The 13,814-nt window shown below is 39.9% G+C and overlaps 1 protein-coding gene and 1 pseudogene across 1 annotated transcript in view; one reads left to right on the plus strand and one right to left on the minus strand.

Moving 5' to 3' along the window:
• The window catches only part of LOC102862812, a 16,118-nt pseudogene extending 5,586 nt beyond the window's left edge, over positions 1-10,532 (minus strand).
• The window catches only part of LOC102852207 (leucine-rich repeat-containing protein 48-like), a 156,054-nt gene that overhangs the window by 102,240 nt on the left and 40,000 nt on the right, over positions 1-13,814 (plus strand). The gene's annotated exons all lie outside the window — the stretch shown is intronic.

Below are 13,814 nucleotides of genomic sequence, written 5' to 3' on the forward strand. Positions count from 1 at the left end.
ATTCCAAGAAGTGGAATAGCTGGGTCATATGGAAATTTCTATGTTCAGATTTTTGAGAAAGTGCCAAACTGCCTTCCAGAATGGTTGCACCATTTTACAATCCCACTAACAATGTATAAGAGTTCCTTTCTTGCCACATCCTCTCCAACATCTATTACTTGCTGCCCTGTTAAACTTTGCCACTCTTACTGGAGTGAAATGGTACCTCATTGTGGTCTTTATTTGCATCTCTCTTATTGCCAGTAATTTGGAGCATTTCCTCATGTGTCTATTTGTCATTCAAATATCTTCCTCTGTGAAAATTCTTTCCATGTCTTTTGCCCATTTTGTAATTGGGTTATCAGTCTTTTTTCTTGTGGAGGTCCAGGAGTATTCTGTTAACTTTTGTTATAATATTCTTGTCTGAGATGGAATTACCAAATGTTTGTTCCCAGTCTGTAGGTTTTCTTTTCACTCTGTTGGAAAAAGTTTTTAATGTACACAGGGATTTAATCTTTAGAAGGTCCCATGCATCAATTATCCTCTTTAGATTGTGTATTTCTGGTTGTATTTGGCAGTCTCTTTTTACTTTGGACTAGTGCTTCTAACCTTGATCCAATTTGTTTCTTATGAATGTTATGGTTTGGGGCTTTACTCCCAGGTCTTTGATCTACCTTGAGTTGATTTTTGTGTATGGTTTAAGATGTGGATCCTGCTTCAGCTTTCTGCACTGGAAGTCCAGTTTTGCCAGCACCTTTTGTTGAAGAGATTATCATTTCCCCATTTGATACCTTTAATTTCCTTGTTGAATATCAGTTAACCATAGATAGCTGGGTCTATTTCTGGGTTCTCAATTCTGTTCCATTGGTCTATGTGCCTGTCATTGAATCAGTACCATGCTGTTTTGTTTACCACTGCTGTGTAGTAGGTTTTGAGGCCTCCAACCTCATTTTTGTTTCTCAGAAGTGTTTTACTTATTCGAGGTCTCTTGCCTCTCCAAGTAAATGTTATAATTTTCCTTTCAATCTTCTTGAAAAATTAATTTGGTATCTGGATTGGGATTGCATTGAACATGTAGATTGTTTTTGGTAGGATTGTCTTTTCCACCATACTGAGTCTTCCTATCCATGAACAGGGCACATTTTCCCATTTCTTTAGGTCTTTTATTGTGTCTTTCAGAAATGCTCTGTAGTTTTCTTTGTATAGGTCTTTTGTATCTCTATTTACATTCACTCCAAAGTATCTCAATTTGTGATTGGCTATTGTAAATGGAGCTTGGAAGAAGGAGTGGCATCCACTTCCATAATAGCTTGCCTCTGGAAACTCTATGAACCTGGAGAGAGGATGAAAGGCACCCAAGTGTTGAGGACTCTCCTTCATAGGGTCGCAATGAGTCGCCTGCAACTCAACGGCACTTAACAACAATAATATTAACTTCGAGAAAGAAATCAGCTGGCCCAGTGGACAGAAAGCGATGCTACCAAGCCAAAGGTGGGTGACTTTTAATCCACGGCCCTCGGGCCTGTCTTTCATTGTTTTTGTTCAGACAATCCTCTAGGTCGTATATCCCTGGTGTACAAGTTGCCATACTGGGGTCACTTTTGGTTGCTGTGAGGCTGAACACTGGCACTGATGTGTCAAATGTGTTAATGGTTGGCTACCCAATGCGGACAGAGAGCGGGGTGGAGCTCCCAGATGAAAACAAGCTTGGAAGGAGGAGTGGCATCCACTTCCTTAATAGCTTGCCTCAGGAAACCCTATGAACCTGGAGAGAGGATGAAAGGTACCCAACCGTCGAGGACTCTCCTTTATAGGGTCGCTATAAGTCGCCTGCGACTCGACGGTACTTAACAACAACAACATTGTAAATGGTATTGCTTTCTTGATTTCCTTCTCTGAGTTCTCTTTGTAGAGGAATCCTATTGATTTTTGGATATTGATCTTATCTCCTGCCACTCTACTAAGTTGACCTATTAACTCTAACAGTATTTTTTTTTATTCTTTGGGGTTTTCTGTGTACACTATCATATCATCTTTATATAACAACAGTTTAACCATTACTTTGACAATCGGGAGCCTTTTATTTCCTTCTCTTGTCATATTGCCCTAGCAAGCACTTCCAATACAATATTGAATAGAAGTGGTGACAGTGGGTATCATCCTTGTCTGATCCCTGTTTGCAAGGAAAATGTTTTTTGTTTTTCTCCATTGAGAATAATGTTGGCTCTTGGTTTTTCACATGTTGAGGAAACTCCTTTCTATTCCAATTTTGCTGACTGTCTTTATCAGGAAGGGTTGTTGGATTTTGTAAAATGCCTTTGAATTCAGACTATTCTTAAGATGATTTTTAAACTGAGGTGGCAAAGACTCAACATCATATTTTGGTTCTTGTGGACTTGTTCACATTTTCTTCCCCTTCATTTTGAAATTAGACATAAGAAATTCATGGTCTGTTCCACAATCAGCACATATGCAGTCCATCAGACAAAGTCCATGTATAAAATTGCTATTTATTTTTTTCAAAAAGATATTTACAATGAATAAATCAGTATACAAACTTATCATTCCATTTCTGACCTCATTTCAGTACTTTCCTTCTACCATTTCTTCTTTGTTGTTTCCAACTTTTGCATTCCCGTCACTAATTATCATTAGTGAATTTAATTGCATGTTAGTCCATTTTGGACTACAAAATTTGGTAAAAATCTTCCGTTTCCTCCACTTTGGCTTTAACTGTTTGTGTGTATATTTGAGTAATAGTATTAACATGTCTTCTTTGTATGTGTATGGATAGTATCTTATCTCTCATGGCATTGTACTTCAGGTGTAGGAGGACGGCTGGCATTCCTTGGAGATGTGTCTTAGTTTTATCCAGTGTGTAGGAGCTTTCTTGAGAAGAGACTTGTGTCATTAAGGGCTCATTCCACTCTTGGAAATCAATTCTTCATGGTGCTGAGATTCCCCTCCCCTTCTCACTTTCCTCCTCCTCTTTTATCTCTCACTCGTCCCTTTACTCACTGCCCTTGAGTAAGGCAAAAACTAGGTTAGAGCATATAGATACAAGTTAGGGCCACTCATAGCTGACTCGCCTGCATATTTTCAGAGGCAGCAATTATCAAGGGAGGAGATTGCCCATCTTTCTTCCATGGAGCAGCTGGTAGATTCAAACTACTTGCCTTTGTGTTGGCATTGCAACTCCTTATCACTAGGCCACCAGAGATCCTTACAATAGCTCAGTTCCCTCTTTTATCTCCAGTGAGAGAAAAAGTATTATAGACCACATCCTAGAAAACCTTCTTTTAGCACTCTAATGGGATTAAAGTCATCATTCTTTGCCGTGGAGTCAGATCCGACTCTCCAGTGGGTTTCTTTTTCTTTTTTTTTTTTTTTTTTTTGCCAGTGGGTTTCTAAGGCTGCGAATCACACAAGAGATTATCCACATTTCTCCCAAGGAGCAGCTGGTTGATTTGAACCAGCAGAGAAGTCTCACCTTTGGGTTAAAACTGTCACTCCCTATGGACCATGCCAGCAGAGTGCTCTATGGGATTTAAGCATATTACATTCTACTTTAGTTCTTTTACAACTATTTCATTGATCAGATCATGAAGGATCCTTCCACAACTTCCACCTTATATCATTATGGCTTATGGGAGATTGTTTCACAGCCTGTTTGTTATATTATCACACACATCTATTTGGGGAAGACAGAGTTCTGAATGCTGAGAAAATAATTTGAGAAGCTGGATTATATGAAGAGTAATGCATCAGGATTGAAGTAAGACTAATCAACAACCTGCTTCAAATGCCACAGCTTTGCTTGCTATAAATGAAGAGGATTTGAAACACTTGCTGAAGAAGTTTAAAGACTATGGCTTTCAATGTTGATAAACATCAAGAAAGCAAAAATTCTCACAACTGGACCAAGAGGCAACATCATAATAGAAGGAGAAATGAGTGAAGTTGTCAACAATTTCCTCTTACTTAACTCTTTATGTATATCTGATTGGAGGGTAGTAAGTGAGTTGTGAGTATTTACATCAAAAGACTTCGCCAAAGGAGATTAAAAAAAAAAAAAAGAACTTAAAACTAGGGGGGAAATCGGCAATTATATATATATATGACAAGAGTCTAATATCATTTTTATAGTAGACAGCAACACTGCAACAAGATAACCTAATTTCAAGATAGGCAGAGGATACAAATAGACAGCAAACACATAAGGAAATGCTTAAATAATCCTTTTTGTTCTTCTTGTTGTTAGGTGTTATCAAGTAAACGGTGACTCATAAGTACTTAATTTTAGAAGGTTTCAATCATCTAGTTTATCCTCTGATGATTATGTATTTTTGGTTTTGTGTAATATTCTGTTTTCACCTCAGATCAGAGTGCATAGGTTTTCTCCAATTTTTCCACTGATTTTAGATTTTACACTGAAGTTCTTGGTCCATCTCGAGATAGTTTTTTTAGTATGGTGTGAGGTACGGTTCTTGTTTCAGTTTTCCATATGTAGTTATCCAGTTTTGCCAGCACCATCTCTTAAAGAGGCTGTATTTCCCCCACTTAATGGATTTAATTTCTGTTGACGATCCATTTTCTGTGCTATTATTTTTAGGTACCATTGAGTTGACCACAATTTATAGCAACCTTAGGAACAGATCAGAACCTAACCCTATGCTGCAGCTCACTCACAATCTCCAACATATTCGGGGTCTTTGTCATAGTCAGTTCAGCTTATCTTGTTGAGGATGTTCCCATCTTTCAATGACCCTCTTCTTTTCCCAGTATGATGTCTTCCTTCAAGAACTGGCCCTTCCTGATAACATACCCGAAGTATATGTGGTAAAATTTCACTATCCTTACCTCTAAGAATGTTGTTGTGTGCTACTGAGTTGGAACTAACTAATAGTGACTCTCCAGCAGGTTTTCAAAGTTAGTAAATAGTATAGGAGGAGACTGCTTGTCTTTTCTTGTGGAAGAGCTGGTGGATTTGAACTGCCAGCCTCTAGGTTGATAGCATAGTTTCTCACTACTCGGTCACCAGAGCTCCCTGAACCCTTGAGCTGCTTCCATTTCTTTGATTTTGTGAACAGTGCTGCAATAAACATGGGTATGCATACATCTGTTTTTGTCAAAGCTTTGATTTCTCAAGGGCATATTCCCAGTAGTGCAATAATTGGATCAAATGGCATTTCTATTTTCAACCTTTCTAAGAGAAAGTCCTTTTCCCCCTCAAAATACTACAAAAAGTTATTCTTATGTTGGGTGCTCTAGTGGCCTAGTTAGTGGAAAGCAGCAGCAGGGCAGTCGCAAAGGAAAGTGGTTCGAGGCTACGCTACCAGCTGCTCTGTGGAAAAAGGACAAGCAGTCTCCTCTTATGCAATTAACTGCCTCTGAAAACCTGCCAGAGAGACAGCTATGGGTCATTACTGACTCTATGGTACACAACACATAACAGTCTCATGTTAGTGCAATAAAATATTATCATTGTTTTCATTGTTATGTGCCATCAAGTCACTTGCAACTCATAGTGACCCTATGTACAATAACTCTGAACCGTGCTCTATCCTGAGCCAACCTCATTGTCTCTGACACACCTGCTCCCATTACCCCAGACACTGAGTCAATCAATCTCATCCAGAGCCTTCCTATCTTGCACTGTCCCTCCACCTTTCCAAGCATGATGTCCCTCTCCAAAGACTGGTCCCTCCTTGCAACATGCCCAAAGTAAGTGAGATGGAATTTCAAAATCCTTACCTCAGAGGAACAGCCTGGTTGTACCCTCTCCAGGATGAACCTGTTTGTTCTCCTAGCAGTCCATGGTATATTCAGTACTCTTCTCTAGTACCACAACTCAAAGGCATCAATTCTTCTATCATCCCTAGTCATTATCCAGCTTTCTGATGCATAGCAAGTAACTGTAAAGACCATGGCCTGGATCAGGCATACTTTAGTCTCTAGAATGAAACTGTTGCTGTTCTATACTCTGGCAAGGTCCCTGACAGCATATTTGCCTAATGCAATGCTGTGCCAAGAGATTGTGGAGCCAAGTAAGCTCAAGCTGTTATCAGTCTCAATCTCTTCATTATCTATCATGCTGTTGCCAACTGACCCAGTGGTGAGAATTTTTGTTTTCTTGATGTTGAGCTTCAATCCATATTGAAGGCTGTAGTCCTTGACCTTATGCAGCAAAAGCCTCCGGACCTCCTCAGTTTTTACAAGATTGTGTCATCTTCATAATTCAAGTTGTTGATAAGCCTTCCTCCAATACTGATGCCACATTCCTCCTCAGAGAGTCCAGCATCCTGGATGATCTGTACCACATATAAAGAGACAGGATGATAGGATGCATCCCTGGTGTACAGATTTCCTGATTTTGAACCATGCAGTGTTTCCTTGCTCTGACAACTGATCAAAATAATGGGTTTCACATAAGTACAGCCAAGTGTTCTGGGATCCTGATTTTTCTTTTCATTAGCCACAGTATTTTGTGATCCCCACAGTCAAATGCCTTTGAATGAAACAGATAGATATTCCTCTGATATGCTGTGCTTTCAAGCTAGATCCATCTAACATTGGCTATAATATTACTAGTGCCACAGCCTCTTCTAAACCCAGCTTGCCCTTCTGGCAGTTCTCTGCTGAGGTGCTGTTCCAGTCATTTTTTGCATGTGATGTTAATTATATTGTTCAATAATTTCCACACTCTGTCAAGTATCCCCCCCCCCTTTCTTTTTTAACAGAAACAAATGTGGATTTCTTCCAGTCAGTTGTCAGGTGGTTGTCCTCCAGATTTTTTACACAACTTGGTGAACACATCCAGGGCAGTATCTGTTTGTTGAAATATGTAAATTGGTATGCCGTCAATTCCTGGGGGCCTTGTTTTTTGCCAGTTTCTTCAGAGCATCTTGAACTTCCTCCATCACCATAGGCTCTTTCATTAAATTCTTCTGTGTTCTCCAATTCTTTTTGGTACAGTGAGCTCTATATACTCCTTCCATCTTCTTTTAATGCTTCCTGGGTCATTTCGTATTCTGCCCAAAGCATCACTAAGTATTGCAACTAGAGGCTTGAATTTGTTCTTCAGCTCCTTCACCTTAAGAAATGCTGGATGAGTTCGGCCCTTTTGATTTTCTGACTCCAGTTCTTTCCACATTTTACTGTAATATTTTGTTTTGTCTTCCTGCATTGTTGTTGTTGTTGTTATGTGCTGTCGAGTCGCTTCAACTCATAGCGACCCTATGTACAACAGCCCTAAACTCTGCTGTGTCCTGTGCCAATTGCACTGTCTCCGATACACCCATCCCAATTACCCCAGTAACTGAATCAATCCACCTCAAAGAGGGCCTTCTTCTCCTGCACTGTCCCTCCACCCTCCCAAGCATGATGTCCCTCTCCAAGGACTGGTCCCTCCTTATAACATGTCTAAAGTATGTCAGACGAAGCCTCAGAATCCTTGCCTCCAAGGAGCCACCCGGTTTGACCCTCTCCAGGATGTTTTCTTAGCAGTCCATGGTACAGTCAATACTCTTCTCCAGCACCACAGTTCAAAGGCACCAATTCTCCTTCTATCCTCCCTAGTTATTGTCCAACTCTCTGAGGCATAACAAGCGATTGCAAAGACCATGGCCTGCATCAGATGCACCTCAGTCTCCAGAGAGACATCATTGCTCTTTAGTACTTTGGAGAGGTCCCTAACAGCAGACTTTCCCATTGCAATACGTCTTTTAATTTCCCAGCTTCTGTTGCCAAGAGTGTTGATGGTGGAGCCAAGTAAACTGAAGCTGTGAACAACCTCAATCTTTTCACCATCCATCCTGATGCTGCCAGATGGTCCAGTGGTGAGAATCTTTATTTTCTTGACATTGAGTTTCAATCCATACTGAACGCTGCAGTCATTGCCCCTCTGCAGCAAGCGCTTTAGGTCCTCCTCAGTTTCATCAAGCAGGGTTGTATCATCTGCATAATGCAGATTGTTGATAGATCTTCCACCAATCCTGACACCACATTTCTCCTCATAGAGCCCAGCCTCCCGGATAATCTGTTCTGCATACAGGTTGAAAAGGTATGATGATAGGACACATCCCTGGCATACACCCTTCCCAATTTTGAACCATGCAGTGTTTCCTTGCTCTGTTCTGACGACTGCCTCTTGGTCCAAGTATAGGTTTCGCATTAGCACGATCAAGGGTTCTGGGATTCCCATTCGTCTCAGAGTCAGCCACAGTTTGTTATGACCCACATAGTCAAAAGCCTTTGCATAATCAATGAAACACAGATAGACATTCCTCTGGTATTCCCTGCTTTCAGCTAAGATCCATCTAACATCAGCTACAATATCCCTAGTACCACGACCCCTTCTAAACCCAGCCTGGACTTCTGGCAGTTCTCTGCTGATGTGCTGTTCCAGTCGTTTTTGGATGATCTTCAGTAGAATCTTGCTTGCATGTGAAATCAATGATCTTGTTCTATAGTTTCCACACTCTGCTGGGTCACCCTTCCTTGGGATGGGAACAAATCTAGATCTTTTCCAATCAATTGGCCAAGTGGTTGTTCTCCAGCCTTCCTGCACTACCCTTTGAAATATTCCGTTCAGCTCCTTAACGTCTTGCTTTCTTCCTTTTGCTTTGTCTTCTCGGCATTCTAGTGTAATCTTCAGAGTCTCATATGACTCCGTCTTGGTCTTTTCTTCTTCCTCTGTCTTTGTAATGACCTTTTGCATTTTTTCTGGATGATATTCCTGATATCTTGATATTCTCCCACAGCTCACTAGTGTTCAAACCCTCAACTCTGTTCCTGAGATGGTTTTTAAATTCAAGTAGGATAGACTCAAGGTCAAATGTTGGCTCTTTTGAATTTGATTTAACCCTTTTTAGTTTTAGTTTGAACTTTCATATGAGTAGCTGATGGTCTGTTCCACAATAAGCACCTGGGCTAGTTTTTGCTGCTGATACTGAGCTGATACCAGTGATTCTCTCCACAGATATAATCGATCAGATTCCTATGCATATCATCAGGTGAAATCTATGTGTATAGTCTGCTTTTAAGTTTCTTATAAAGCAATTTGCAATGAATATATCATTGATTGAACAGAATTCTATAATTCTTTATCCAGCCTCATTTCTGTCATCACGTCCATGTTTTCTGACTACTGATCTTTCCTTCTTCCCTGTTCCCAACTTTTGCATTCCAGCCACCCAATATTATTAATGCATTTTGATTGCATGTTTGATCGATTTCTAACTGAAAAAGTTGATAGAAATCTTCTATTTTCTCCTATTTGGCTCTGGTTTTTGTTGCACATATTTGAATGATAGTGGTATTTGCTGAATTTCCTTGTATGCTTTCATACATATTATTCTGTCACTCACAACACTGTATATCTAGTTGGATCTAGAAATGACTTTTTTATGTTTGAGAACTTTATCCCAATGCAATTCAGTATTATTCCATACAACAGGGGTCACACAAAATTGAGTAGTATTCCAGTCACATTTTAGCTTCAATTGTCTCTGTAAGTTAGTGATGTGATCACATATCATAACTATGACTGTTCAGAATCAGTTAATCAAGAATTTATTTCAGAATCTATTTGTCTTTGAGATGACCATAATTTTTCAGAATCACTATGCCATTGTTTGACATAATCTACTGTTTGAACACTCTGATGTAGAGCAACTCCAGCAGTAGCTGCTGTAGCTGTTATAGCTATAATCCCTAAAACAGCAACAATTAATGCTCCAATAAACCTCTTGCTTCTTTTTTATAACTGATTCACAAGAAGCTCTAAAAGCATCATCTCAGGAGATGACTGCTATTTAAGACCAAAACTAACAGGAAGCCATAAACTAATTCTAGATCTCAGTATAAATAGACATATATACTCTTATTAGGTGGTAGAAAAACAGAAAAATGTAAACAGTTATACAGAGAATATTTGTTGCAAGTCAAAGTTAAAATTATCTGCCTACTATTTAGTAACTCCTTTTAAGAAAACATAGATTAATACAGCAAGCATAGCTAAAACCAAATTCTCAGAGGACATTTGTTGCCCTGTGTTCTTAATCACTTTCCCCCTTCTGCTATCAGCTTCCTTATCTGGCCCCAAGTCAGAGTCTCTGCTTTCCTGGTCTCTGGTAGCAGTCCTCTCTTGTCATTTCTCTAAGGTCATCAGACCCATCAATTCCACAATTCTATCTTCATTGAAGTATGGCTTCTTTCGGCTTATCTCGGAATTTCACCTCCCTGGATGGTATCCATCCACAGCGTTTCTGTGCCTTTTGGTTTCCCTGTGAGAGAGAGAGAGAAAGAGACTAGAAAATACTTTTTAAACTATGAAAGCAACCCCATTTTTCCTCACCTTTTCTTCTCCAGCATTGTCTGATTCAAAATGTCCCTTGCCAGTCCATTTCATTTCACCAGTACTTAGTATGTCATTATTTATGTGTTCCATTTATTTCTTAATAATGTCCAATTTTCCTACATTCATGCTTCCCACATTCCACATTCCAATCACTAGTATCTGCTTACAACTGTTCCTCGTCCTTTGTTTCCATGTTTGAGGGCTCAGTCTCAGCTGCCGTTTCTGCTAGTCTACTGTAAGTGTGCTCTATTGTACCTTGGGTTTTCAAAGGCCTGTTATTTTGGAAGTGGATACAGAAGTTCAGGGCAAAGGACTTTTTCTCAGGACTGTCGGAGCTAGAAATCCTTCCCTAAAACTAGTACTGTGAACTTAGAGACTCCTACACTCAAGAGAGATTGACCACAGCAGCCAGCAGCAGTGTGAGGTTTTAGGCATCACAGAAGCACAGAAGGCTTGAGATCTAAGTTGTCAAGGACTGGATAGGGGGAGGGAGGTGTTGAATAGGGTAAGCAGGAGTGGAAGGGGATGCTAGTGGAGCAGGAAAAGGGATGGGTCAAGACACACATGCCAAGGGCAGGTAACAACACTGAATCTATTGGTTGCTTTTAGAATTGGGAAATGTCCGTCATCTACTCCTTTCTGTAAAGTGGTTATCTGTCAGATAGTGTTCTATAGCTGAGCATTCAAATTAAGACAGACTAGGAATAAGAGTTGGCCATCCACCTCTGAAAAAACAGGAATAAAAGGTTAGTCTCCTAAAAAGGGAGTATTTTTGTCTCAGGTACTATAAGATGCTATGAAAACAACAACAACAATGGTAATGAAGGAAGGAGATCAAGCTGCATTGAAGGCAGTGGCAAAAAAACAAGGCCCCAGGAATCGATGGGATACCATTTGACATAGTTCAACTAACAGCAGCAGTCCCGGACTTGCTCATCAGTCTATGCAACAAGTTTGGAGGACAACTGCCTGACCAACTGCCTGGAAGAGATCTATTATTTATTTCCATCCCCAGGAAAAATAATTCAATTGAATGTGGAAATTATCAAACAATATCATATGCAAGCAAAGTATTGCTGAAGATCATTCCAAAACAACTGGAACAGTACATTGACCGAGAACTGCCAGAGGTTCAAGTTGGGTTTAGAACAGGTCATGGCACCAGGGATACATTTCTGATAATCAGATGAATGTTGGCGGAAAGCAGAGAATATCAGAAGAATGTCTATTTGTGTTCTATTGACTATGAAAAGGCATTTGACTGTGTGGATGATAACAAATTAATAGCTAACACTGAGAAGAATGGGAATTGCAAAACACATAATTGTACTCATACAAAACATATACCTAGACAAGAGGTAGTTGTGCAAACAGAGCAAGGGAGCACTGCACAGTTTAAAATCAAGAAAGGTGTGCATCAAAGTTGTATCCTTTCTCCATACCTATTCAGTCTATATGCTGAGCAAGTCATTTGAGTGTCTGGACTTTATGAAGAGGAATGTGGCATCAGGATTGGAGAGCACTTACCAACAGCCTGTGTTAGGCACATGACACAACTCTGCTTGTTGCAGACAATCAAAGACTGCATCCTTCAATAGGGATCCCATCTCAACATCAAGAAGATAAAAATCCTCACATTGGGCCAATAGGCAATGTCATGATAGATGGAGAAAAGACTGAAGTTGTTAACAATTTCATTTTACTTGGATCCACAGCAATACTTCTGGTACTTGTTCTATATTCTTGGTACGTCTTGTTGTTGTTATGTACCGTTGAGTTGGAACTGACCCATACCTGACCCTCCAGCAGGTTTTCAGAAGCAGTAAATTGCACAGGAGGAGAATAATCATCTAACTCCATGACTTTGGATTGGTAGAACAGCTCCTTCTCACTGGGCCACCAGAGGTTCTTTGGTACTAGCAGTCAAGAAATGAAAAGATGTGTTGCATTGGGAAAGTCTGCTGTCAAGGACCTCTCCAAATTACTAAGGAATAATGAATGATGTCAGTTTAAAGACGCACTAAGGTGCATCTGATTCAAGCCATGATCTTTACAGTCACTTGCTATGCATCTGAGAGCTGGACAATGAGTAAGAATGACAGAATATTCAATGTCTTTGAGTTGTGGTGCTGTAGAATATGGGGAGACAAAAGAACAAATAGGTCTTGGAGAAAGTGCAGCCAGAATGCTCCCTGAAGGAAAAGATGACAAAGCTTCCAAAGTATCTCACATACTTTGAGCATGCTGTTAGGAGGGGCTATTACTTAGAAAGGGACATCATGTTTGGAAAGGTAGAGGATCAGCAAAGGAGAGGAAGACCCTCACCCATATGAACTGACATGGTGACTCCAGGAGTGAACTCAGGTATATGAAAGATGCTGAGGATGGCACAGGATAGTAGTATAAGGTTCAGATCTGTTATTTATAGGGTCGCTGTGAGCCGTACTTGACTAGACAGCACCTAACACCACTACCACAACATGCCTTCTGTTCATTATCAGTGCAATAGTTTTTTATAACACTCTTGCAAAACTTTAACTTTTTTCCTAAGGAGACTTTAGTTTCTGTTGCTTTCTACCCCATGCAAAACTTATTTTCTATATATGCAAAATTTGGAGAAAAGGTTTCTCTCCTTGGCTTAGGATATCAGCTGTAACTTATTAAAATGATGATGGGTGACCATGTCATGAAAGGCTGATGTGATTGGTGGATTTTTCTAAAGCATTTTCAAGACAGACTTCCAGGTAAGATGGTGGATCAAACAGATGGCAGTCCATCCCTTTTTCAGCTAAGACACCATAAGACAAAGATAACAGATACAGAGGGTAATTAGCAACTGAGTTTGAAAGGAAAAGATAAAGAAGCAATTCAAACACCAACTGAAGGAAGAAATTGAACAAGAAACCTCCAAAACATTCATTGAGATGAGCACTTTTTTTTGCATCCTGCTGTCTTGGACCACAGGCTTTACAAATCCTTCACAGAACACACACACACACACACACACACACACACACACACACACACACAGAGCTTTGCTTGGGAACATCTCTACACTAAGGAGGAACCTAACCCTGACTGCTTCTCCTCTGTAACTCTGCTCTGTTCCTCAGGTACTCCATTCCCTACATCAGCTAACCTGGCTTTTCCCATCTGGATTACTTGAAAATCAGCACCCTATAAGATGTCAGTGGTAATGCTCTGAAAAGGAATCTATACCAAATAAGTTGGAAAACTGACAGAAACAAAGTTTTAGAACTTTCTAAATATCTTCTATTCTATGTTCAGTGTAACAAAGTACCACAAACTTGGTGATTTAAAACAACAGATATTTATTCTCTCATAGTCTAGGAGAACAGAAGTTAAAAATTATGGGCTCTAAAATTCTAACCACTGGGCCAATTGGCAGCATCAGCATGGATGGTGAAGAGATTGAGATAGTTAACAGTTTTAATTTACTTGGCTCCACAGTCAA

Source organism: Elephantulus edwardii, unplaced genomic scaffold (genome assembly GCF_000299155.1).
Source record: "Elephantulus edwardii isolate Elephantulus edwardi_28Jun2011 unplaced genomic scaffold, EleEdw1.0 scaffold00314, whole genome shotgun sequence".
Classification (NCBI taxonomy): domain Eukaryota; kingdom Metazoa; phylum Chordata; class Mammalia; order Macroscelidea; family Macroscelididae; genus Elephantulus; species Elephantulus edwardii.